Here is a 26,129-nt window from a genome sequence, read left to right on the forward strand (position 1 = left end):
TTTTTAGTGTAATTATTGAGATGAGTATGGGGGATAGGTTGAGAATGCTCTTAGACCGCATGCAGTGGATGAAGCCCCTATGGGGAATTAAAATAATCTAAAACCATTTCATTATTAAATAACTAAATTGTACATTAAAATTAAAAAATAACTATAAATTACTCGTCTTCATCTTCTCCTTCAACTCGTATTCATCTTCTTCGTATCCTACAAACCCGTCTTCACTTTCTTCATCTTCTTCTTCGCCATCTCCGCCTGATACATTTTCACCTTCACCTTGAATTGGCCGAACCGACCAAAATGTTGGACCAAATCCGTCATAAGCAAATTATGTATCTCAATTGAACGCATTTTATACGCATTTTGCACCCTCTCCTCCATAGTTGCTTGAGTTTGTTTTGGACATTTCCCGGTATATAATGTTGACATATTGCTCTCCTATCGTCTTCTATAATCATGTTATGCAATATGATACATTTCACACTCCAACTTACAGCAGAATATTCCAGGACACAACTGATTACACAATAGCTCACAAGACACTATTAATAATAATGACAATAACTAATTATTTAAATTCATATAAGTGTAACACATCACAAAATCCATAAAAAAAACTATCTAAATAAATTGTTTATTTCTTCACCAACCTAAAGTCCAACTAAATGTCTTCTCGAACTTCTAAATCTTCAGCAAGCAAACATGTAACACGCGTAAAAATAGAGTTAGATTAAAATAAAGTTGAGTGAACAATACACAAGTTTAAGTATGTAATTATATTGTAAAACAAAACAATTCGTATATGAATATGAACAGTTACAACATTAATTATATATAACGATTACCAAATAAAATAGATGTGGATCTTTCAGTCTAGCACAAAGCTGGCTTCCCGAGGTAGTGTATGCATACCAGATGAGGATGAGGTGGATCAACCACCAAACAATAAAATTAAACATATAACCATATAACATGTCATCGATGAGCAATAAAGCCATAAACACGTAATATCAAATTATGGTTGATGAGGTATAGATGTAAAGAAATAAACTTTGATATGTATGGTACGCATTTTACCCCAAAAGTAAAAGATGAAAAAGGGGTGTGGATTACTCACCTTAGAAATTCGGCGAGCGAGATAGAATAATTAAGTAAAAGAAGTTTGACTTTAAGCGAGTTAACCAAACCGAAATTGAAAACACCCTATAACTTAGGGAAATAATCCAAAGTCAAAATCAAACTAAAACAAACCAAAATAAATGATAAAACTAAGATTTTTAAGCGAAAAACAGAAAGTGCGTTTTTAAGCGAGTATTCGGTTCTTGTCCTACCCGAATTTTGATTTGAGGTCAATTTCGGGCCTAACATGACCATAAATAAAATACAAACATAAAACATTGAAAAGTCATAATCTAATTCGGGTTAATTCATAGTGTAATTGAAAAGCCCCAAATTTGTTCTTAACATAAACCTTAAATTGAAATTGATTCAGTTTTACTTGAAATCTTCCAAACCGAAACACCCTAAAATTTAGGTAAATAATCCAACGTCAAAATCAAACTATTATGTTTTTACGATCTTAATTAAACTTTACTCACTTGAATGATGCTATAAATCTCCATTAAAGTGGTTATTTATTTATAATTGAACAAAAACGAGGAGGCGATAAAATAAGTAAGGTGGTTTACAATAAATAATAAAACTTAGATTTTTAAGCGAAAAACAGATGGTGCGTTTCTAAGCGAGTGTTCGGTTCTTGTCCGACCCGAATGTTGATTTGAGGTCAATTTCGAGTCCAACATGACCATAAATCAAACACAAATATAAAACATTGGTGTAACACCCCGACCAAAGGCGGATTATACATCGGGGCGCCACATATTGTTTCATTACTCGTGACACTATTGGGTGTCAATATTTAATAAATACATTCATTCGCGCACGCGCAGGGTAAAAGTAAGATAACATAAATCATCATAAATCAATATATTATAAATCATAATATTCGAACAGCAATAACTTGTCTTGATACATTTTAATCTAGGTCCAAAATAAAGAAAACTTCCTATGTGTCCACAAGCTCCAAAACAGCTACTGCAACCCTGAACATGTGTTAAAATAAACGTCAAACACTTGCGTGTTGGTGAGAAATCAAGTTTAATACGATACATAGATAACAATAAAATCTGCGCGCAACATGTGTATGTCTGGTTTTCAACAAGGGTGTAATCTGATCGGGACCAACTCTAAGATTCATAAGACTGCCAGTGCTCACAATTGAGCTCACAAACAAGACTAATTGTGCATGTGTAAACAAAAGAGAAAATCATAAACGATAGTTCTCCCGTGTTCATCTAATGGTACCATGAAAACTGCGGAATAGACCGACAAGACGGTTAATGATCCACACATACAAATAAACAGCCAAGTCTACGTCCTCAACACATGGGATACTGCGCGACTAAAGTTCATAAACAAGTTTAAGACTCTAAGTTTGTATGAACACATGAACATCCCAAAACATTAAAAGCAAAAAAGGGATTAGGTACGAGATTACTCACATGATAAACGATGCGGTGTAAGATAAAGCAAGAACCAACTTTAAACAAGCACAAGTTAACCTATAAATAAGATTATTGTTTTAATGATTTGTTTTAAGTCTTGATTATAAGTTAGCATAATTAATAAGCAAATTATTATATATAATATATATTACCGGAAAAGCAGGGCAGAACAGGGAGGAAGACGGAGGCAGAGAGGGAGACGGCAGAGAGAGCAAGGAGCAAGAGAACAGGAGAGATTAAGTGTTTTGTGTGTGTAGTGTAATGAAAATATTATTATTATTTATAGGAAAACCCTAGGAGACATAATCCCTAGAAAAGGGGAAAGGATCTTTAACAGGATCAAGCAAAAGATATCAAAAAGCATAAGAATCCAAAAGCAAAAGATATGGAAAGATATGGCAGCTGCAGAGGCAAGATAAAGCTGTCAGGGAACAGTAAAAAAAAGCATGGGCGGGTAGATAAAGGTACAGGTCAAGCATGGCAAAAGCAGATCTCAAAAGATTATGTCAGTCACTTTATCTGTCAACCAATGGGGTTGGTGCGCATGCTGCGCCGAAAGTAACTTTTCAGACATAAAGCAGATTAGGTCAACAGCTCAAAAGATAAGACAACTCAAAAGCAACGGCTAGATTAAACAGAAGAAAACTCAAAGGGTTTAACGCGAGAAGGCTGACACAGAAGGTCAAGAGAGCGCGAGCGCGAAGGCAGACAGAACTAACCTTAACGCGTCGCGGAAAGAACTACCATTTCTAAGCGCGCCGCGGGAAGAGTCACATTTCTTAGCGCGCCGCGGGAGGAACTAAAATTCCTAGCGCGCCGCGGGAAGAACTATAATTCTTCGCGCGTCGAGGGATGAACTACGATTCTTAGCGCGCTGCGAGAAGAACTACAAATCCTTAGCGCGTCGCGGGAAGAACTCCCGTCCTTCGCGCACTGCGAGAAGAATTACAATTCTTAACGCGCTGCGAGAAGAGTTCGTCTCGCGTATCGCTGAAACAGGTGGTCTTCACGCAGGATTCCTTGTAAGGGGTCTGGCGCGTGGAGCTGCGCAGACAACCTTAGGCGGGAAGAACCAAAGGACAAGCAAAGAGTTAGAAGAAAGAGGGAAACAAGGCGTAAGGGCGGGACGGCGACAAGAGGGAAAAGAAGGCGGAAAGAGAGAAGGAGAGGGACGGAACGGCGGAAAGAAAGAGAGAGAAAGAGGCGGGAAGGAAAGTATATTATTATTATTAAAAGTAAAATATAAGTATAAATAAATATTAAATCATAAAAGAAAGAGTTCGGGTAAGAGAAACGGGTACCTGGGTCGGGTCGGATCGGGGCAGATGTCACAGTCTCCCCTACTTTAAGAAATTTCGTCCCGAAATTTATCTCGAAGTAGGTTGCGCAGAGAACAGGTGCGGGTACTTGATCTTCATTTGATCTTCCCTTTCCCATGTAAACTCGGCTCCGCGCTTGGACTCCCAATGAACTTTCACGATAGGGATACGACTGCGCTTGGTTTGCTTTACCTCGCGATCCATAATCTCAACAGGCTTCTCAACGAAATGCATAGTTTCATCAACTTGAACTTCATCAAGTGGAATGTGAAGGTTCTCGTTAGCTAAACACTTCTTGAGATTGGATACATGGAACGTTGGATGCACATTACTGAGCGCGGGCGGCAGGTCAAGTCTGTAGGCAACTTTTCCCACACGCGCGAGGATCTTGAATGGACCAACATAACGAGGAGCAAGCTTACCTTTCTTCCCAAAGCGGACAACACCCTTCCAGGGCGACACTTTGAGGAGAACAAGATCACCAACTTGAAATTCGAGAGGCTTTCGTCTGCGATCTGCGTAACTCTTCTGTCGGCTTCTAGCAGTCAGCAGATGATCACGGATCTTGGCGATTTTATCGGTTGTCTCTTGAACAAGTTCGGGTCCTGTGATTTGAGCTTCTCCCACCTCGCTCCAACAAATCGGGGAGCGGCACTTACGACCGTAAAGTGCTTCAAATGGGGCCATACCAATACTGGAATGATAGCTGTTATTATAAGAGAACTCGATCAAAGGTAGGTGCGAATCCCAATTACCTCCAAAATCAAGAACACAAGATCGGAGCATATCCTCAAGAGTTTGAATAGTTCGCTCAGACTGACCGTCAGTCTGAGGATGATATGCCGTACTCATGTCCAAGCGAGTTCCTAGCGCAGATTGGAGAGATTTCCAAAAGCGAGATATAAAACGGCCATCGCGATCGGATATGATGCTCAAAGGAGTACCATGGCGGCAGACAATTTCCTTGACATAAAGCTGCGCGAGTTGCTCAACACGGTAGTTTTCACGAATGGGCAGGAAGTGAGCAGACTTAGTCAAACGATCTACTATTACCCAAATGCTATCATGTTTGCTTGCTGTCAAAGGTAACTTGGTAATAAAGTCCATCGCTATACTTTCCCATTTCCACGTAGGAATTTCTGGTTGTTCGAGCAAACCAGATGGGCGTTGGTGTTCAGCTTTTACTTTAGAACAAGTCAGACATTTAGCTACGAACACAGCAATATCCTTCTTCATACCGGGCCACCAATAAGTTATGCGCAAATCCTTGTACATCTTATCAGCGCCGGGATGAATAGAATATCGAGATTTGTGCGCTTCACTCAGGATATCAGCGCGAAGATTCTCATCAAAGGGAATCCAGATGCGATTGAGATAGCAGAGAATTCCACTCAGATTAGGGACAAAATGCGCTTCCGCGCCACACGCTAACTCTGCGCGAAGGTTACCATTACTGATGGATGCGCGCTGCGCGTCACGAATACGCGATTCAAGGTTGCTTTGGATCGGCGCAAAGTGAAGATGCGTGCGCGGCAAGATACAGTTAAGTTGGCAGGGTTTTCGGCTGAGCGCATCGGCTACCACATTAGCCTTACCAGGATGATACCGGATCTCACAATCGTAATCGCTGATGAGTTCGTTCCATCGGCGTTGCCTCATGTTGAGTTCCTTCTGATCAAAGATATGCTGAAGGCTTTTATGGTCAGTGAAGAGGATACACTTAGTACCATAAAGGTAGTGTCTCCAGATCTTCAAGGCAAATACGACTGCACCAAGTTCGAGGTCGTGAGTTGTATAATTCTTTTCATGAACCTTAAGTTGCCTTGATGCGTAAGCGATAACCTTGCCTCGTTGCATAAGAACACAACCGAGACCTTGGTTGGATGCATCGCAATACACGACAAAATCATCATTACCCTCAGGTAACGCAAGAACAGGAGCTTCACACAACAAACGCTTGAGCGTTAGAAAGGCTTCTTCTTGCTTCGAGCCCCAAATATACGGTTTACCTTTGTGCGTTAGAGCTGTTAAAGGCAAAGCGATCTTTGAGAAGTTCGAAATGAAACGCCGGTAATAACCAGCTAAGCCCAGAAAGGAACGGATCTCAGAAGGAGAGGATGGCGTAATCCAGTTCTTGATTGCTTCAATCTTGGATGGGTCGACATGAATACCCATCTTGTTAACAACATGACCAAGAAACTGTACTTCATCCGACCAAAATTCACACTTGGAGAGCTTGGCAAAGAGCTGCTCAGCTCTAAGCTTTTGCAATACCAATCGGAGATGTTGCTCATGCTCGGCCTTGGTCTTAGAATACACCAGAACATCATCGATAAACACGATCACGAATTTATCCAGGAAGGGCCTACACACCCGATTCATTAGATCCATGAAAACGGCGGGTGCGTTGGTTAAACCGAAGGACATGACCAAGAATTCAAAATGGCCATAACGAGTTCGAAAAGCAGTCTTCGGAACATCTTCATCGCGGATACGCAACTGATGATAACCAGAACGGAGATCGATCTTCGAGAAACAGGAGGCACCTTGGAGTTGATCAAAGAGGTCGTCAATACGCGGTAAGGGATACCGGTTTTTAATGGTGAGTTTGTTCAACTCGCGGTAATCAATACACATGCGAAACGATCCATCTTTCTTTTTAACGAACAACACCGGAGCACCCCAGGGCGAAGAGCTAGGGCGAATGAATCCTTTAGCAGTCAACTCTTGAAGTTGGCTGGCCAATTCTTGCATCTCAGCGGGTGCAAGACGGTAAGGAGATTTAGCTACGGGGGAAGCACCAGGGACAAGATCAACACGAAACTCGACTTCACGAGCGGGAGGGATACCAGGAAGATCATCAGGAAAAACTTCAGGAAAATCACGCACAACAGGGATATCGCGAAGCTTCTTCTCTTCAGCAGGTTTAACCACATGGGCTAGAAATGCAATACACTTCTTCCGCATGAGTCTTTGGGCTTCGGCGCAAGACATAAGTTTAAGACCGCGGGAGGGTTTTTCGCCGTAAATATGAAGATCACCATTTTCTCGAGGTATGCGAATCATCTTCTTGGCGCAAATAACTTCGGCGCGATTATGCGAGAGCCAGTCCATACCAATGATAACATCAAAGCTTCCAAGAGGCATGGGGATGAGGTCAATCAGAAAATCGTTTTCGTTAAGGTTAAGCGTGCAATCTTTAATCACAGAGTTAATTAAAACAGTTTCGCCATTAGCCAATTCAACTGAAAAATCTTCTTTTAAGTTATCGCGCGGTCGCGCAAGCTTCTGCTCAAAGGCGCGAGAGATAAAACTTCGATCGGCGCCAGTATCAAAAAGTACAGAAGCATAAAATCCGTTAAGCAAAAATGTACCATTAACTACGTCATTATTCGCTTGCGCTTGGTGCGCGGTTATGTTAAAAGCTCGCCCGCGTGTCACTTGGTTCGAAATCTGGTTCACCGGATTCGCTTGTGTGATTTGCACTTGTAGCCTTGGGCACGCGTTCCGGAAATGACTGGGATCACCGCAGTTAAAGCACGATCTGGGTCGTGGGTTTTGGTAGATTGATTGTGGGTTCTGCGGGTAGACTGGTGGTGTTGGCGCAATTGGATTGGCGGGAAGGACTCTACAGTTTTCAGTAGTGTGACCAGTACGGCCACATCGGTTGCAAAGTCGACACGGGGTTTGGGTTGGGTGGTGAAATCTACAGGTTGGGCAAAAGGGTTGATTTCCTGTGTAAGGTTTCTTAGTTGGCGGGGCAGGGAGTGCGGGATTGGTTAAGGCATAGTTGTGGACTACAGGAGGTGTTGGGTAGGCTGACAGAGGGTTAGGCGCGTAAACTGGGGGTTGGTAAGCGGGTTGCTGGGCAATGGGCGGGTTGGTAAGCGCATAGGCCTTGCGCCTGCGCTTGAGGTTGTTACGGTTTGAGGGTTCTGGTTTGGTTTCTGTTGGTTCAGGGGCAGTCTTGGTGAGTTTGGTCTTCTCAGTTCCCCGCAGGAACAGGGTTCCTGCTCTGACATGGTTGTCGCTGAGCACAGCGGCCAACTCGATGGCGTCAGAGAGGGTAACTGGGTTTCTGGCCCATACAGAATCTTGAATTTCCATGGGGAGACCCCCAAGGAATTTCTCGATTGCTCGGCGTGAAGGGGTAACAAGGTGAGGGACCAGTAAGCTTAGCTCGTGGAAGCGCGTCGCGTACTCGCGCGCTTCGCCACTGTATTGCTTCAAGTTCCAGAATTCTTCCTCCAGGCGCTTAACTTCGTTGGGAGGGCAGAATTCTCGCGTAAGAATTTCCTTGAATTCCTCCCATGTCATGCTAGAAGCAGCCTCTGCGCCACGCGCATGAGCTACTCCATTCCACCATGTAAGCGCTCTGGATTCCAGGACACTGGAAGCATATAGGGTTCGTCTGTCTGAGGGGCATTGGGTGTGGAGGAAAGTGTTTTCTATTTTCTCAAGCCACTGGAGCATCACGGTGGCTCCTTCAAGACCTGTGAACTTTGGAGGGTTACCCGCGTTAAAGGACTTAATGTTATAACCAGAGGTGTTGGTATTGTTTTGGCTCAAAGCTTGGGCTATCGCGGCGGCCATTTCCTGGGAACGTTGCTGTCTACGCATGCGCGAGGCTTCTCTTCTCTGAAATCGGCGAGATAGCGGAGGCATTCTATAAAAGTTTTTAATTTTAGTTAATATCTTGGTTTTTATCGCAAAGTTTTAATCTTATAAAGCTTGGTTTCACGGAGTTAGATGCTATCAAAAGTTAAAGTAAAATAAATGACCCTAATTGCAGACTTAATAAAGGTAACAAATTCGAATCAGAAATCGACAATTCATGTATCACCATGACTTTCCGAATTCCCAATTTAAAATATACGAGTAAACGAGTATTGGAGATTGACGATTCATGTATCACCATGACTTTCCAATCTTCAATATAAAATATACAAGAAAATGAGTATTGGAGGTTGACAATTCATGTATCACCATGACTTTTCAAGTCTCCAACCTCAGAACATAATCGTAAATGGAAATTGAAAATCAACTATTCATGTATCACCATGACTTTTCGGATTTTCAAATCCCACAAACGAATATGTAAGTAAAATCAATAAAAATCGAAATTCAACAAAAATCGAAATATCGCGAAATAAAACATAAAATCATATACTGCGCAAGCGCGAGCATATTCACAAATAACGAGTAATTAACAATAAGCGCGCAAACATGAGATTTCTCTCATGCGCGAGAAGGGACTCTTAGGTATTCTAGGCCGTTACGTCTAACCACCTATCCTAAAGTCAACGAGCTCTGATACCAATCTGTAACACCCCGACCAAAGGCGGATTATACATCGGGGCGCCACATATTGTTTCATTACTCGTGACACTATTGGGTGTCAATATTTAATAAATACATTCATTCGCGCACGCGCAGGGTAATGGTAAGATAACATAAATCATCATAAATCAATATATTATAAATCATAATATTCGAACAGCAATAACTTGTCTTGATACATTTTAATCTAGGTCCAAAATAAAGAAAACTTCCTATGTGTCCACAAGCTCCAAAACAGCTACTGCAACCCTGAACATGTGTTAAAATAAACGTCAAACACTTGCGTGTTGGTGAGAAATCAAGTTTAATACGATACATAGATAACAATAAAATCTGCGCGCAACATGTGTATGTCTGGTTTTCAACAAGGGTGTAATCTGATCGGGACCAACTCTAAGATTCATAAGACTGCCAGTGCTCACAATTGAGCTCACAAACAAGACTAACTGTGCATGTGTAAACAAAAGAGAAAATCATAAACGATAGTTCTCCCGTGTTCATCTAATGGTACCATGAAAACTGCGGAATAGACCGACAAGACGGTTAATGATCCACACATACAAATAAACAGCCAAGTCTACGTCCTCAACACATGGGATACTGCGCGACTAAAGTTCATAAACAAGTTTAAGACTCTAAGTTTGTATGAACACATGAACATCCCAAAACATTAAAAGCAAAAATGGATTAGGTATGAGATTACTCACATGATAAACAATGCGGTGTAAGATAAAGCAAGAACCAACTTTAAACAAGCACAAGTTAACCTATAAATAAGATTATTGTTTTAATGATTTGTTTTAAGTCTTGATTATAAGTTAGCATAATTAATAAGCAAATTATTATATATAATATATATTACCGGAAAAGCAGGGCAGAACAGGGAGGAAGACGGAGGCAGAGAGGGAGACGGCAGAGAGAGCAAGGAGCAAGAGAACAGGAGAGATTAAGTGTTTTGTGTGTGTAGTGTAATGAAAATATTATTATTATTTATAGGAAAACCCTAGGAGACATAATCCCTAGAAAAGGGGAAAGGATCTTTAACAGGATCAAGCAAAAGATATCAAAAAGCATAAGAATCCAAAAGCAAAAGATATGGAAAGATATGGCAGCTGCAGAGGCAAGATAAAGCTGTCAGGGAACAGTAAAAAAAAGCATGGGCGGGTAGATAAAGGTACAGGTCAAGCATGGCAAAAGCAGATCTCAAAAGATTATGTCAGTCACTTTATCTGTCAACCAATGGGGTTGGTGCGCATGCTGCGCCGAAAGTAACTTTTCAGACATAAAGCAGATTAGGTCAACAGCTCAAAAGATAAGACAACTCAAAAGCAACGGCTAGATTAAACAGAAGAAAACTCAAAGGGTTTAACGCGAGAAGGCTGACACAGAAAGTCAAGAGAGCGCGAGCGCGAAGGCAGACAGAACTAACCTTAACGCGTCGCGGAAAGAACTACCATTTCTAAGCGCGCCGCGGGAAGAGTCACATTTCTTAGCGCGCCGCGGGAGGAACTAAAATTCCTAGCGCGCCGCGGGAAGAACTATAATTCTTCGCGCGTCGAGGGATGAACTACGATTCTTAGCGCGCTGCGAGAAGAACTACAAATCCTTAGCGCGTCGCGGGAAGAACTCCCGTCCTTCGCGCACTGCGAGAAGAATTACAATTCTTAACGCGCTGCGAGAAGAGTTCGTCTCGCGTATCGCTGAAACAGGTGGTCTTCACGCAGGATTCCTTGTAAGGGGTCTGGCGCGTGGAGCTGCGCAGACAACCTTAGGCGGGAAGAACCAAAGGACAAGCAAAGAGTTAGAAGAAAGAGGGAAACAAGGCGTAAGGGCGGGACGGCGACAAGAGGGAAAAGAAGGCGGAAAGAGAGAAGGAGAGGGACGGAACGGCGGAAAGAAAGAGAGAGAAAGAGGCGGGAAGGAAAGTATATTATTATTATTAAAAGTAAAATATAAGTATAAATAAATATTAAATCATAAAAGAAAGAGTTCGGGTAAGAGAAACGGGTACCTGGGTCGGGTCGGATCGGGGCAGATGTCACAATTGGAAAGTCAGAGTCTAATTTGGGTCAATTCATAATGTAATTGAAAAGCCTTAAATTTGTTCTTAACATAAATCATAAATTAAAATTGTTTCAATTGAACATGAGATCCCCCAAATCCATTGAAATTGGATGAGGGTTTTCATTCAAGGTTTGATAACCATTAATAAAAATACAAAATTACTTGAATAATGATGAAAAAAATGATATGATTGAAGCTTAAGACTCTCGGTTAACTTTTTAAAGTCAAAACTTAAAGAACACTTGAGTTAGATCTTTAATTCCTGAAAGTAAGGGGCAGTTTGATAGCCTCTTAATGGTTATTAAAAGACAACCTCTTAATGATTCATACCCTCTTAATGACTATGAAGTATCCTTAAGTCTGAATAGTTAAGAGGTAGACTCTTAACCATCCAGAATTAAGGTTAACTCTAATAAAGGCTGCAACGCCTTCTCCATCTGCGCATTGCAGAAGTGAGTAGCTAGATCACTAATAAAGGCTTTCGGGACACCAAAACAAGCAAAAAGACTCTTAATAAATCGGACTACAACTCGGGCATCATTCGTGGGTAAAGCCTTGGCCTCAACCCACCTTGAAGCAAAAATACTCCAAGGTGTTTCGTGTCGTTTCCCCCTATTTTTAAGCACTCGTCGTTGATGTTGGTCATGCTTCTATAGGCGAGCATATGTAACAATGATTTACACTTATGGATATCTATGAATTCTAGCAGCCCTTGTGTGTCCCCATTTTGCTTAAAACTCATGCTCCAAATCTTCAAAAATGCGCAAAAAAATGTTTAGACATCTGAAAGCGAAGTTTAAAAATCTTCAGGCTCTTGTATCTCGACGAGTCATTGAAGTAGTCTTTTATCAAATGATCATTCACTCCCTCACGGTCTCATTTAATATATTCTCTTCTCAAAACCGAGCGAATAGGAGAACAAATAGATTGCATATACTTTTCTACAAGCGTAATGCAAATCGTAACTACCTCCTCCGCCTCATCATCGGCTGTGTGCTCGTTATTATGTAAATATCGGTTGATTATGTCGGAGGAAGAGAGAGAATCCATTTTTTGCGTTTTGAATAGAAAATATATAAAATTGTGATGATTGTTGTAGAATTTTATAGTCTTTGTAGAGAGTGTTAAAAAATTTTGGGACTTTTGTAGAATATATGGTGATTATATAAGAAAAATAATTGATTTTGCTTATAAAGTAGCCGTTGGTAACGACTAGGTGGACCAAGTCAGACATCATCCAAACCTCATATGCGCTTTGTGGGAAGCTCTCCTCCTTTCAAAATCGTCTAAACTGCCTTGGGGGGCGGTGTTTCCCGGTTCTTTGGGACGCTTTGGGTGTAGGAAGTGCCCAACAACTACACATGGTTTTAGGCTATCCCGTTTAATAACGCAATCCAACCCAATCTATATTATAAAACTAATTTTTTTTCTCTTCCACCTACTTAAGTCAACCAAACCAAACTTTCCACAAGCATTACCTAGTAATCAACTCAACTTGTACTATTTTTTATTACGTAAATATAATTTATAATTATTCTTATTTTATTAAAAGCGACTAGAAATATAAGAATATAAATTTTATTTCAAAAATAAACAAAATATCTAATTTAAAAAAAATTATATATATTAATATTTATTTTATGTTAAAAGATATATATCTTTCTAAACAAACTCCACTTTTAATAAATGTTATATTCGTGTGTTTAAAAATAAAAAAAAAACTAAACAAGGCTATGTTCACATTTTATTTAAAAACTTACTTATTAAAAGCTAATAGAAAAAATCAATATTAGAGTTGAAACTAATTAGTATGAAAGAAAAAAAAAAGAAATTGAAAAAAAGACCATACGTATTTTTGACATGTTACAGTGTAAATGATTGAGAATGGGTTGCGTTACAGTGTAAATGATTGAGAATGGGTTGCAAACAAGGTTGCATTACCTATCGGTTTGGTCTATTTTATGGTTTTTTAATTTATTTTTTTCGTCAAATAGTGGGATCACCCACCATGAGTTCGCTAATGAGAATAGTCTTACATGTGCATAAATTTCTTCCTTGAGAGAGTTAAAGACACTTGACTTTACCTCTTGTGGCCTTGAATCACTTACATTCAAAGGTAAGTTTTATCCATTGTGCTTTTAAATGCTATTGCATGTGGTGCTATAAACGAATCTGAATGTTTGGAGAAACAGTTCTTTGGGAAATTCTTTTACATTTGTTCTTTTAATAAATGAATAATTATGAACAAAAAATTTTCGTTTTATTAACTAAATGAACGAATACGAACATGGGTCATGTTCGCTTGATTATGTTCATGAGCCATTCACAAATGTCACACCCCGACTTATGGCCTAGGTGTAACACCCGTTAGTTACTATTTGGTTTGTAAACATATCAGAGATGTAGGTTTATTTTTGCGGAAGTCTTTAAATAAAATATTATTATATTGAAAACTTTGGATTAAATACCTATTTGATAATTCAAATACCCATGTTATAAAAATATGATTCTTTATAATATTCTTGAAATAAAATATCTGATGCACCAGATAGCATCTAATGGGTTGGAAAATACGTCAGCACACAGCTGGTGAATGACGCTAACTCTGTTGTAAAATATTTTCAATACCATTGTGAAATCAACAATAATACCTTTGTGACTACTCATTAGGCACCCAAATTAATTTGAATAAAATTACCTTAAGTACATGTACAATTAATCATATACACAGTCTCATTTCTCTGAACAGTCATGTAGACTTCCATAGACATGTTGATGATATGCATGACCTCGGGGAGATCCGAGTCACCATGCATGAATGGATCCAGACACATGCATATTTTTAATCAGAGTGCTCGTTTCTTATTATTGTAACACGAGGTTTTAAGTATTCGTAGATCCTATGAAAACATTATGTCTCTTAAAGAGTTTGTAAAAGTTTAGAGTGTATTCACCTTTTCTGTTTATAATCATTTTCTGATAATGATTTCTGTTACTAATTTATGCTTCTGATTGTTACCTCGGACCTATAGTACGAGAATAAACTTTGTATACATATCTAGATCAACGATCTAGCTTCAGACCTTTAGTTTGGTATGTATAGCTTTAACCGTGACAATTTAATTGTTTGTATAAAACATTTTGACTTTTAGTCCTTTTGTTTGTTTACCTATTATATGCTACATTTCTTGTTCAGGAAGAAACATCTATACTGAGTTTCTTCTTCAAGAAAAAAACATTACTTTAACTATAAATTTTGTATATAAATTTTATATTTCTTATTCATTAAGAAATATTATTTTAATTATACCCATTGTATAAAAGCTTACGTTTCTTAATCAAGAAAAAACATTAATTTGACTATAACCTCTTCTTATGAAAAGTTATATTATGCTAAATTAAAATCAAGGTTCGGGTCTAAGCTATTATAATAATAAAAAAATAATAAATTAAGCGGAATCCATACCTCACACGGGTATTCGGAGTTAGGCGCCTAACACTGATTGAGCAACACTTCTACTCTATATTGCTTACTAAAGCTTAAACCGTTGGAACTTCGGAGCTTGACACGTACTTCAAGACTTTGCACGCTTCCCGAGGTAGTGTGTGTGAAAGTGAGTGTGTTTGGTGTGTGAAATGAACATGCCATGAGACCCTTATTTATAAGTTGATTTTGGATCCCATCGCGTATCGCGATGGCCTTTCTGAAGGGTCATTGCGTATCGCGATGAGTAATATAAACAGAGACACGTGGTAGACAAGCGTCACTTCGCCGTGGAGGCTGGCTGGGTTCATCACGTATCGCGACACTGGCCAAAGTCTTGGGTTCTGTGAAGCTCCATCGCGTAACACGATGAGCTGGTTTTTGATCCATCGCATATTGAGACGGGTTAGAAAGTATAACTTTGTTTTTTAGTCCTTTGTCACGTCTTGGTCTTGCTTCCATTTTTAAAAAAATACTAAAGCAGCTTGCGGCGATGCAAAGTGCAAAGTGCACCATCAAAGAACCACATTGCGCCCATCGCCCGAGCCCATGCTCGTGCTCATCGCACCCTCCGCTAGGACCACTAGGTGCATATTAGCATATACGAATATTATTATGGGAACTCGTTTTCTTATAAAGAGTTTCCAAGTTTTGTGATCTTTCCATGTGAGATGAATTTCGCTCTCCTATTTATACTCATATGAAATGTTTTCACTTTCTTCTTTTATTCCATGTGGGATGAACTTTCTTATTTTCTTAATATGGGATGCTTCTATCTTCATATTATATATTTCTCATTACTTATTTTGGGGAAATTTTAAGTCCCTCATCTTTGCTAAGTTGAAAAATATGAACCGAAATTTCGGGGATGTTACAACAAATAAGTTGATTTCCCTAATGAACAAACAAGAACAATAAATTTGTTTAGTTAGCTATCGTTTATCCAATAAAAGCTTAAAGTATGAAAAGAATAAGACCTTGTTCGGACCATTCGGTTCGTTTCGTTTAGTACAAGAAGAAGAAGAGTGCTGCTAAACGTACCCCCATCCCCTTCTTTTTTACAAAACGTACCCACTCCCTCAAGTTTTTCATTAGTATGATATAAACATTTTTTATTTTCCTTGACCACTTTGTTATCTTTTATTATCATTATTATTTTAAAAAGTTTTTTATATTCTTTAAATTGATATTATAAAAAAATGTTTTTTTAATGAAATTTTTTTTTGTTTATCTAACAAGAAAAAAAAAACAGTTTTTATAAGTGTTTTAATACTTTAGAGTATTTTTTTAATAATTTGTTGAGACAGCTTACATTTTTTTAAAGAAATCGTATTGTTTTTAATCAATAAAGAGATTAAACAACATCGACTTGATCAACAAGTTGGTTCATTTATGATAGGACAATAATCTTATACGCCTGAACCTAACAAAATATATTCAAAGGATTTTTTTTGTCGGATGGACGACATATAATAAGATAAAAATATAAAAATCGTTTTATTGTTTTTATAAAGAGATTTATATCATTATTTCTTAAAAATATATTTTATAATGATAATAAATATTATGATTATTATGATAAAGAATAATAAATACAAAAGGCGAGAAAATAAAAAAAAAGCTTTACAAAAAATAATCAATGTTGGTGGTAATATACAAAATAAAATTATTGAAGGAATTGAAAGTCTAAGGGAGTGGTATGACAAGTACACGAGGGCGTACGTTTAGCCTAAGACAAAAAAAAAAAAAAGGCTTGACAACATAAAAAGATAGAGAGCCTATTTTAAAATAGAAAATGATCAAAATAGCCATTTTTGACTACTTATTATCAATTTCAGCCATACTTTTAAAGAAATTCCCAAACTAGTCATTCCAACCAGACGTAAACAACATCCCATCCAACGGATTAATGCAACCAACAAGAATTCACCATCTATGGAAGTGTTCCATCAGATCCGACTGATTAGGAGAATCTTCGATGGATCCGGGAAACATCTAATGAAACCGTTGGATCCGACGGTTTAACACTTTTTACCGTCAGATTCGACAGATTAATCTTCCATCAAATTTCTCTGAACTGAACTCAAAGGCTCGGCACTTTCTTGCTCGGATTTCTTAATAACGAATGTGATTCGTGGAAAACAAACACTATGGTTGTGTTCGTCACTTTACGGTGCGCGCGTTTAACTTCAATGGGGATAAGGCTTCTAGAAGATAATGTTAGGCTATAAATATGACCTTAGTATTTATTGTATGTGTGTGCTATTATGGTGTAAATCACCCACCTAAGGCGAGCTCACCTTCGGTGGGGTCGGTTCAGTTATCATATATAAATCTTTTATCTAATGACGAGATCGTTCCTAATCTATATTGTCTTTATATTATTTGTTTAGTCGTTTGATTTACCGCACCTGTCTCGAACGTTTATCAAGAACAAATATGTTCGTTTGTCGGATCCGGTTTCTGGACCTACACTTGGTATCAGAACATGTCGAATTAACTGATTCAATTTTAATCTTGATATTCGGGTTCTAATATCGCGATTACCCGAACCGAGACGTTAAAGACCCGTTAAAGTTGTTGAAAATAAAGTTTGAAGTTTTTAAAAATAAAGTTTGAAGTTCTTGGAAATAAATTTGAGAAAATAAAGTTGCCTTGTTTGCAGATCTGGATTCGTAGCCGGTTTTAAAAGGTGTATTCTTAGTGTTATTGCTCGTTTTGAATTTGGTTCGTTTCACTCAGATCTTGTCCGTTTGGAGGGGGGTTTTTTGGATAAAGTTTCAGTTTGTATTGTCCACTTGGATAATATTTGTTTAGATCTGAAGTTACTGATGTGGATAGATTGGAATTTCAAATGGCCAAGAAATTAAGGAGGTACGAATAGAGCAACTACACAACTTAATATTTCTGCTTGCATTAATAATGGAAGAAAGCCCATTAAATAAGTAAATACATGCAACAAACAAAACTAATTATACTGATAACATGAGAAGCAAATTAAACAAACATGGGATAGGGAGCATCCCCCACTACACCCATTATTATCTCACACTTAATTCAAATAACAAAACAAACAATAACTTGACAGTTAACGACCCAACACCCATGCATGCTGACCCGTTTGCCCGACCCGGTACATATCAGTTACACAATCTAGGACGGTTGTTGGGGGTTTCGCGTTGTTGAAACACAACCTGAATCTAATTCAATTTGCGGTTTTCCTACGGGAAAAATGGGAGGCCGGTGACGACTGACGGTTGTCGATATATAGTGGTTTGGGTAGCTTCTGTTGGTGATTATGAACGGCGACAAGCGAGGCTTTCCGGCGAAACCTGTTTCCGGTGGTACCTGTCAAGATTATTGGCGTTGGTGTATGTCCTGGTGAATGAAGGTGAAGGTGGCGACGTTTGGAGGGTGATGGAAGATTTCGTTTTTCCGGCAAATCGTTTTTTGTTAGGCAAAAGCCGTAATCAATCGATTCGACTTTATGAAACAAATCGATTCGAATTTAGTTCGAATTGAATCGAATTCTCAATGTTCGATTCGAATCGAATTCCGGCAAGCTCCGGAAATTTGGTGTGATAAGATGGACGTGGTGGCCGGAATACGTTTTTCCGGTGATGGTGATCAGGGGTTGCCTTGGTGGCCGGTGACCCTAAGGCTTCTGGTCGGAGAACGATTCTCCGGCAAATGGCCAGAGACGGTGGACTCCGGTGGGTGTTTTCCGACAGAGGTGGCCGGTCAACGGTGGTAGGTGATGATGGCGGCTGAGAGCAACTAGGGTTTATGTCATTATGTTCTTTATTAAATGATTGGGCTTTTTTAGGACTGCATGAGCTGGGTATGGGCTTACAAATGGTTGGTAAGCCCACTTGATTTTTCTACTTTGTCTATGTCTTATGGAGCCGGTTCAAGCCGAGTATGTCATTGTTCTTCGTGTTGATCAATCTTAAGAAAGTAAAATTTGATATGGTTTTCGTCATTGTTGGGCCATGTTCAAAGCGTATTATTTCTATATTTTTTAAGGCGTTAAATGAGAAAATAATAAGCTTTGTCATTTGATCATCGTCCCCGATATTTCGTCGAGCTCTTCTTAACCTATATTGGTTGAATATCCGAGATGGATAAAGAAGCGAGAACGTCTTCATGAATGAATTAGGTGGGGTCATACCTTAAGTGGGTGATCAAAGAGGTTTTGGTTTATCGGGTGAGTTGCGAAAATGCGAGACGGTTTGACAATATATTGATATCATAAGTCAATGGGGTGATTGTAAGCCAAAAATGTGGCTTGCGATATCAAACTACGAAACCCGTTATATGTTTACGGTCAAGTAAATAATTATTGTGATCGAGAATGCCGGACATGAAACAAGAACGTCGGTGCGCGGGTTTAGCTTCAATTGGGGATAAGGCTTCTAGAAGATAGTGTTAGACTATAAATAGGAACTTATGTATATATTGTATGTGTGTGTTATTATGGTGTAAATCACCCACCAAGGCAAGCTCACCTTGGGTGGGGTCCATTCGTTTATCATATATAAGAGCTTATTTCTTTTCTAATTTATTTATTGAATTGGCTAATGTTTTCAGAAGTGCCCAATATGCCTTACTTGGAAGTCCTCATTTTGAGTTATAACCAATTCAATGGAACAATACCGATGGAAGGTAATCACACTTTTTCATTTTCTTTAATTTTCTTTTAAATTGGGTATTTGGGGGAATTCGTTATGCACAGCACAAGTGGTTAACGAACTGATTAGTTGTTTGAGAGGGTGACCACTAAATATGTTGAATAAAAAAAAATCATTTGTTAACCACCAAGATTGACAATTAATTGTTCCATTCATCTCACTTAATTTTTAATTTATAGAACGTTTATAAAAAGTTAAGTAAGACTGAAACACCTAAAAGTTGAACTACTTTAGAGGAGAAAAGAACTGAATAGCTCTTCTGGAATATGTTGGTTAACTGGGTGAAATTTTCTCCATATAAATAAGCGAAAAACAGAAGACGGAGGTTTGCACCATATAACTAAAGTTAACTGAACGGTGTGCAAACAAATTCAAAACCAAAATTGAACCTGAATTATCCGAGAATTCCGCATAGTCAGAGCTCTGGCGGAATTTCGAGAAGGCAAGTGGCTGTCGTCGTCCAGTGCGCCACAGTTGTTTGTACTTTGAATGAACCAAATTATTTTTGAACTTAAAATTGTTTTTTGATAGACATAAGTAATTAAATCCATTTACAAGAAAAGAAACTCACGAAATTGATGGAAATAATACCGAAATTAAAGGATTAAGTTTGTTTTAGATGTTAGATGGATTTTAATCAAAACTAGGTTTAAACCCACCGCGTTGCGGCGGTGGCTTGACCCAAATTCGGTTGGTATTGGTTAAGTTCGTCACGACACCTGCACTAAATCAAAAAATTATGTGAACGCCCAAAATAGTGTCAGCACGCGTACTACTTATGATGAAAGCGACACACATACGGTTGGTATCTGATAGAAAAATAAATTAGTAAACGTATAGCTTATGACACACAAAATAATATAAGTAAAACGACGTTTATTCGGTTGGCAAATTACAGGAGTTGTGACGAAAATTCGGTCGGCATCTATAGGTTCGCCACAACACTGGAACTAAACCCAAAAAACAGTTTCGAAAAATTGACATATTTAAAAAAAAACAAACACGGGTGTTGCAGCGGCGAGTCAATATACATTGGGTTGGTAACGATTAGGTTCGTTATCGTACCAGAAGTAAACATAAAAAATAGTTTCGTTATTGGCTAGGTTTGTTACGGTACCGAAACTAAATAAACAATAACACGGGTGTTGCGGCAACGAAGCGTTGCATTTTTAGTTGGCATCGCTTAAATTCGTTGCGATACCGAAACTAAATCTAAAACTCAATTTCCTCATATTATTATACTTAAAAAAATTGAAGAAAATCTATATTGAAAGGGGCAACATATCCACCAAGAACTTAGCCAAACACACTTGAGCCAACTCACCATGACCAATAAACTTGTTTAAAAGATGAAACTAAATTTCTAAATACTAAAACAATGGGTTTTTTAAAAGAAGTTGTGGCATCAAAATTTGATCTTTATTTATATATATAATGACCTAGCTTTGAGGTGTTCTGTATCTATGCCTAGATGTACAACAACATCATATTCGGTTTCCCATTTCATATATATAAATGTCTAAAAAAATCATATATCGATCAACGCCCTCTAAAGCCACCAGATTGCTTGATTTGTAGATGGAAGCTTTTCATACGTTTGACCCGTCTTGACGGATAATGGGCCTCACCAAACCCGAATAGCTCTTAAACGAGCCATAACATCTCTAATGAAGGCTTTTCATGTGTTTAACCCGCTTTGACGGGTATGGGTCTCACTAAGCCCGGATAACCCTTAAACGGGTTATAACATCTCATTAAGTTAAAATTTAATCTCACCAAACCCATATAACTGAGATAGCCTTTAAAGGGGTTATAACATCTTATTAATTTTAAAAAATAAACAGATCGTTGGTCCCACCAAAGCCGGATAGCCTTTAAACAGGTTATAGCATCTCAATTATTTATATAACTCTTTTCATTATATATCAAACCCTAATATAATGTCTCTATATTGATTTAGTTACATTAGTGATTATTTTTCTATTAAGTTTAACTTAAAGAAAACGTTTCACAAAACAATATTCAAATTATAACAAATTAACATAAATGAATAAATATTAAACATTAAGTAGCATTTAATGTCTCATTCAAAAGTGAACATAAATATTTTTTAAAGAAATTATATATTAGTTTTCAATATCTCTCTATTTTATATGATTTTCATATCAAATGTTTGGTGAGATTAAATTTTAATTTAATGAGATGTTATAACCCGTTTAAGGAATATCTGGGTTTGGTGAGACTCATACCCGTGAATTCGGGTCAAATGCATGAGAGGCCGACATTTACAAATAATGCAATCTGGTAGCTTGAGAGAATGTACGGAGCAACTAGAGAGCTTTTAAAGCTTTCAATTATATATATTATAGACTAGGTTACTTACCCGTGTAGCACACGAGCTAGAATAAGTAATTTTTTTTAAATAATAACATAATGTGAAATACAAAAAAAATGTATCACATATATAAAGATATATTATACGATAAAATAATTACACATTACGCAATTTGGAAATAAAAAGTTGTTAGTAAATTCATAAATCATAAATTATTTATTTGTTATTTTCTATATCAAAACTTAGTTGTGAATGACTACTTTTTTAAACTAACTCGTGGACCAAAACTCATTCTAATCTTAAATTGTTTTGACATGAACAATGTTTGATACTTTAACCGGTTAAAGAAACCCACTCGTTTCGTATTGGTTACTTATAAAAATCTAATATTAATAATTAATGCAATATATTTTATATTAAACAAATTAACATATTTATGATGGTATTAATTCTTTTAAATTGGGATGAAATATTAAAAATTAAAAATGAAATATTGAAAAGAGAAATGTAATTAATATGAGAGAGAGGAGAGAAAATTTTGTAAGGATATATATAGTTACTGATGACATATGGTATTAGAAAATATTATAAAGCTTTATTTATTAAATAATATAGATTATATATAGATATATGTTGGTAAGTTCTCACCGCATAATGTTATTAGTAATACATTATTCATAACAAATTCTCTCTCTTCCATGTAGCTTTGGCTTCTTTGCACCGTCTCAAGGTCTTAGACTTGTCTCGCAATTATTTTGTTGGAAGCATCCCATCAACAATTAAGTCATTATCTTCTTTTGAACTTGTCTCATTCTCTGGCAATGAGCTAAGTGGATCATTGGATGATAATGGTAAGCTTCTAAAGCAAAACTGTTGCACTAAAATAATTAACGATGAACCATATATATATTTTTTATTTTAGCAGGGTTATGTGAGTCAAAGAACCTCCATGAGCTGGATCTTAGAGGAAACATGTTCCATGGAAATCTGCCTCAATGTTTCAAGTGTCTATCATCACTTCAGTTGCTTGATATTTCATCAAATCATTTCACAGGAACAGTTCTGTCATCTCTGATTGCTAATCTCACGTCTCTCCGGTACGTTGATTTTGGTCATAACAAGTTTGAAGACATGCTATCGTTCAGTTCGTTATCCAATCATACAAAGCTTGAAATTTTTCAAAATGAAATGGACAATGACAAACTTATAGTGGAGACGGAAGAGCCTATAGGTTGGATTCCAAAGTTCCAGTTGAAGAGGCTTGTGCTATCTAATTGTGTTATCAATAAGTTTAAAGGAAGAGTTGTTCCTAGTTTTCTACTTCACCAGTACAAGTTACAGGTACTAGACATGTCTCATAATTCCATGGGTGGACAGTTTCCAAATTGGTTGCTTAAATATAATACAAAGCTTGAAGTTCTCAAACTAAGGAACAACACATTTAAGGGTGTTATACGTATGGAATATTTGAATGCTAATACATGGTTTTTGGACATGTCTAGAAATCACATGACCGGTATTATCCCTCAAGAAATACAAAAGTTCATTCCATATATTAAATATTTAAATCTTTCAAGCAATGCTTTAACCGGTCTTATCCCGCCTTCACTAGGTGAATTGTTTAAATTACAGCAACTGGATTTATCTGATAATAAATTCTCGGGAGAGGTACCAACGGGATTGTTTACAAACCTCTCTAGATTAGGGGTAATAATACTATCAAAGAACACACTGTGTGGAGAGATACTTTCAGGAAACTTAAGCATATTGGGTTCTATCCATGTCATTTACTTAGATAACAATTATTTCACAGGAAATATTGGAAATAACTCCATAGAAGCTTGTCCAAATGTGTTGGATATTAGCTATAACATGTTTACAGGTACCGTCCCTAGTTGGATAAGCAACTTCTATGGCGGATATGGAGTTGGAGTTGAATTTCTTGCGAGAAGTAACAACCTAGAAGGGCATTTTCCTTGTGGAAAAGCTCCTTTCTCGTTTCTTGATATCTCACGTAATTTTTTCACAGGGTCCATTCCATCTTGCCTAAATATGGAAAGTATGCAACATCTTCATTTGAGCTCAAATAGATTCACGGGATCGATACCCAATGCCTTTCGTAATTTGACTGAAGCTTTGACTTTAGACATTGCCCACAACAACTTAGAAGGTAGAATTCCTAAATTTCTTGGTGACCTATCCAATTTACGGAATCTACCTTTAGGAAACAATAACTTTAGTGGTCCTATTCCGAAGCAGTTGTGCAATTTAAAAGAAGTGAATTTCATCGATTTATCTAGTAACTCCCTTTCGGGTTTAATACCTAGATGCCTACAATTTAACAGTACTAAAGAGCTTGCTTTCACACAAGTAAATATCGGTAGTGAAGTTTCATTTGGCTTCTATGTATATGGGACTGCAATACGCCATTCTTATCATATTAGATACTCATTTCGAGTTTACACTCCAGATGAAGCTCAGTTTACAACAAAACGAAACTCTCAAATCTACAAAGGTAAGATCCTTGATTACATGTCGGGATTGGACTTATCATGTAACAAACTCACTGGTGAAATCCCACAGGAACTAGGCATGTTAACCCATATTCTGGATTTAAATTTGTCTCACAATAAGTTGACTGGACCTATTCCGGTGAACTTATCAAATCTCACAGAGATAGAGAGCTTGGACCTTTCTTTTAATGGTTTGACAGGCAAAGTTCCGTCAGAACTAATTCAACTGAAGTATTTAGCTGTTTTCAATGTCTCTTACAACAATCTATCAGGGTTACTCCCAGAGTGGAAAGCACAATTCGCAACCTTTACCAAGGAGAGCTACGAAGGGAATCCACTTCTTTGTGGACTACCTTTGGAGAATAAATGCACCACTGAATCAAACGCGACTCGTCCTTCAAATGAAGAAGAAGGAGATGATAAATGGTTTGATATGGACAAGACATCATTCTATGGAAGTTGTGGTTCAACATGGTTTGTGTTCATGTTGGGATTTGCAGCGCTTCTTTACATCAATCCTTACTGGCGTAGAAGGTGGTTATACTTGGTTGAAGAATGTATGTATACATGCTATTTCTTCCTTTATGATTTAGCAAGAAAGTCTATTAGGCTGTTCACTAAGTAGAACTTGTATAACAGTGTGAAAGAATAAACACGAAACTTGCATTCATATGTATTTATATTCGACTCTTTGTTTTATGAATGATAATGTATTAGAAGACAATATCTATACATATTTTCCAGTCCTCTTTATGCATGAGAAAATGAAATCGAAATTTACCAACAAAATATGTTGCTATTATAATATAAAATACATAGACCACTATGATTCAATCGCTGGTCTATATTAACATTGGTCTTTCAAATGACTAATAACTACCGATAACCATCAAGAGATTAAATCCCAACAATTTAAAATCAAGAAGTTTGGCAGTTTTTTTAGAAATTAAGTTACAAGTAGTTGAGGTTTTGTACACACGGATTTCCCATATTCTAACATTGCTATCACTTTTCTCATCTAAAGTGATCGCACATCTACTCTTAATTAGTTTATCCCCAGTGACAAGTATAAGGAATCAATCTCAAAAGGCACTCAAGGTTTGTTTAAGCGCAACATCCTTGCTAATAATAGTCCAGTTCAAGAATTAAGTAGAGGAGTTCAAAAATAAATGAGTGCAGAAATAGTTAGAATCTTTGAATGGTTGGATCCTACTTTAAAATGAAATAATGGAGACAAATGCTAGTTTTATAATACATGTAGCCTGCAAAACTATACAAGCTGGAACGAGTCGGGTCAACCCAAACCGATTTGTTATCTACATAGGCCTGTATAATATGATCACTATCAACTCATATTTGTTTGTTGAAACTTGAAATGCCTCAGTGAAAAGAAAAAGTCTAATTGTGTTCGGACAAATTTTGTAGGATTAAACCCCAGTAATTGATAAATTCGAGTTTTCTTTTTGTTCATTATGATTATTATGGTTTTATTTAGTTGAACTTGCTTTTTTTGATAGCTACGATGTTGTGGGAGATAAGGATTTTTATTTTGCTCACAAGTCACAAATCATGTATGAGTGCTGATGTTGCACAGATAACCCGTTTGTATAGAGCTAACGCGGTAGGAAATACATCAAACCAAGTTTGTTTTAGCCAACAGATCTAGTAAATATAATTACTGTTTGGTTTCTGTTAATCATTATTTTGTTGCTATGGTACAAAAGATTTTCGTCTCATAATTTTCATCTGTGCAAAGTTATATGGGTAGGACTTTAATGTAAAAACGTTGTTTACTGTCATCGTATGGGTCGCTTTCGTA

General features: G+C 37.5%; 1 pseudogene; it reads left to right on the plus strand.

The window, feature by feature from the left end:
* Positions 1 to 25,122, plus strand: part of LOC143581975 (cuscuta receptor 1-like) — a 33,171-nt pseudogene extending 8,049 nt beyond the window's left edge.
* Positions 25,123 to 26,129: the final 1,007 nt, after the last annotated feature.

This window comes from Bidens hawaiensis, unplaced genomic scaffold (genome assembly GCF_021521415.1).
Source record: "Bidens hawaiensis isolate Kalapana, Puna unplaced genomic scaffold, B.hawaiensis_p1.1 tig00001511_1, whole genome shotgun sequence".
NCBI classification, from domain to species: domain Eukaryota; kingdom Viridiplantae; phylum Streptophyta; class Magnoliopsida; order Asterales; family Asteraceae; genus Bidens; species Bidens hawaiensis.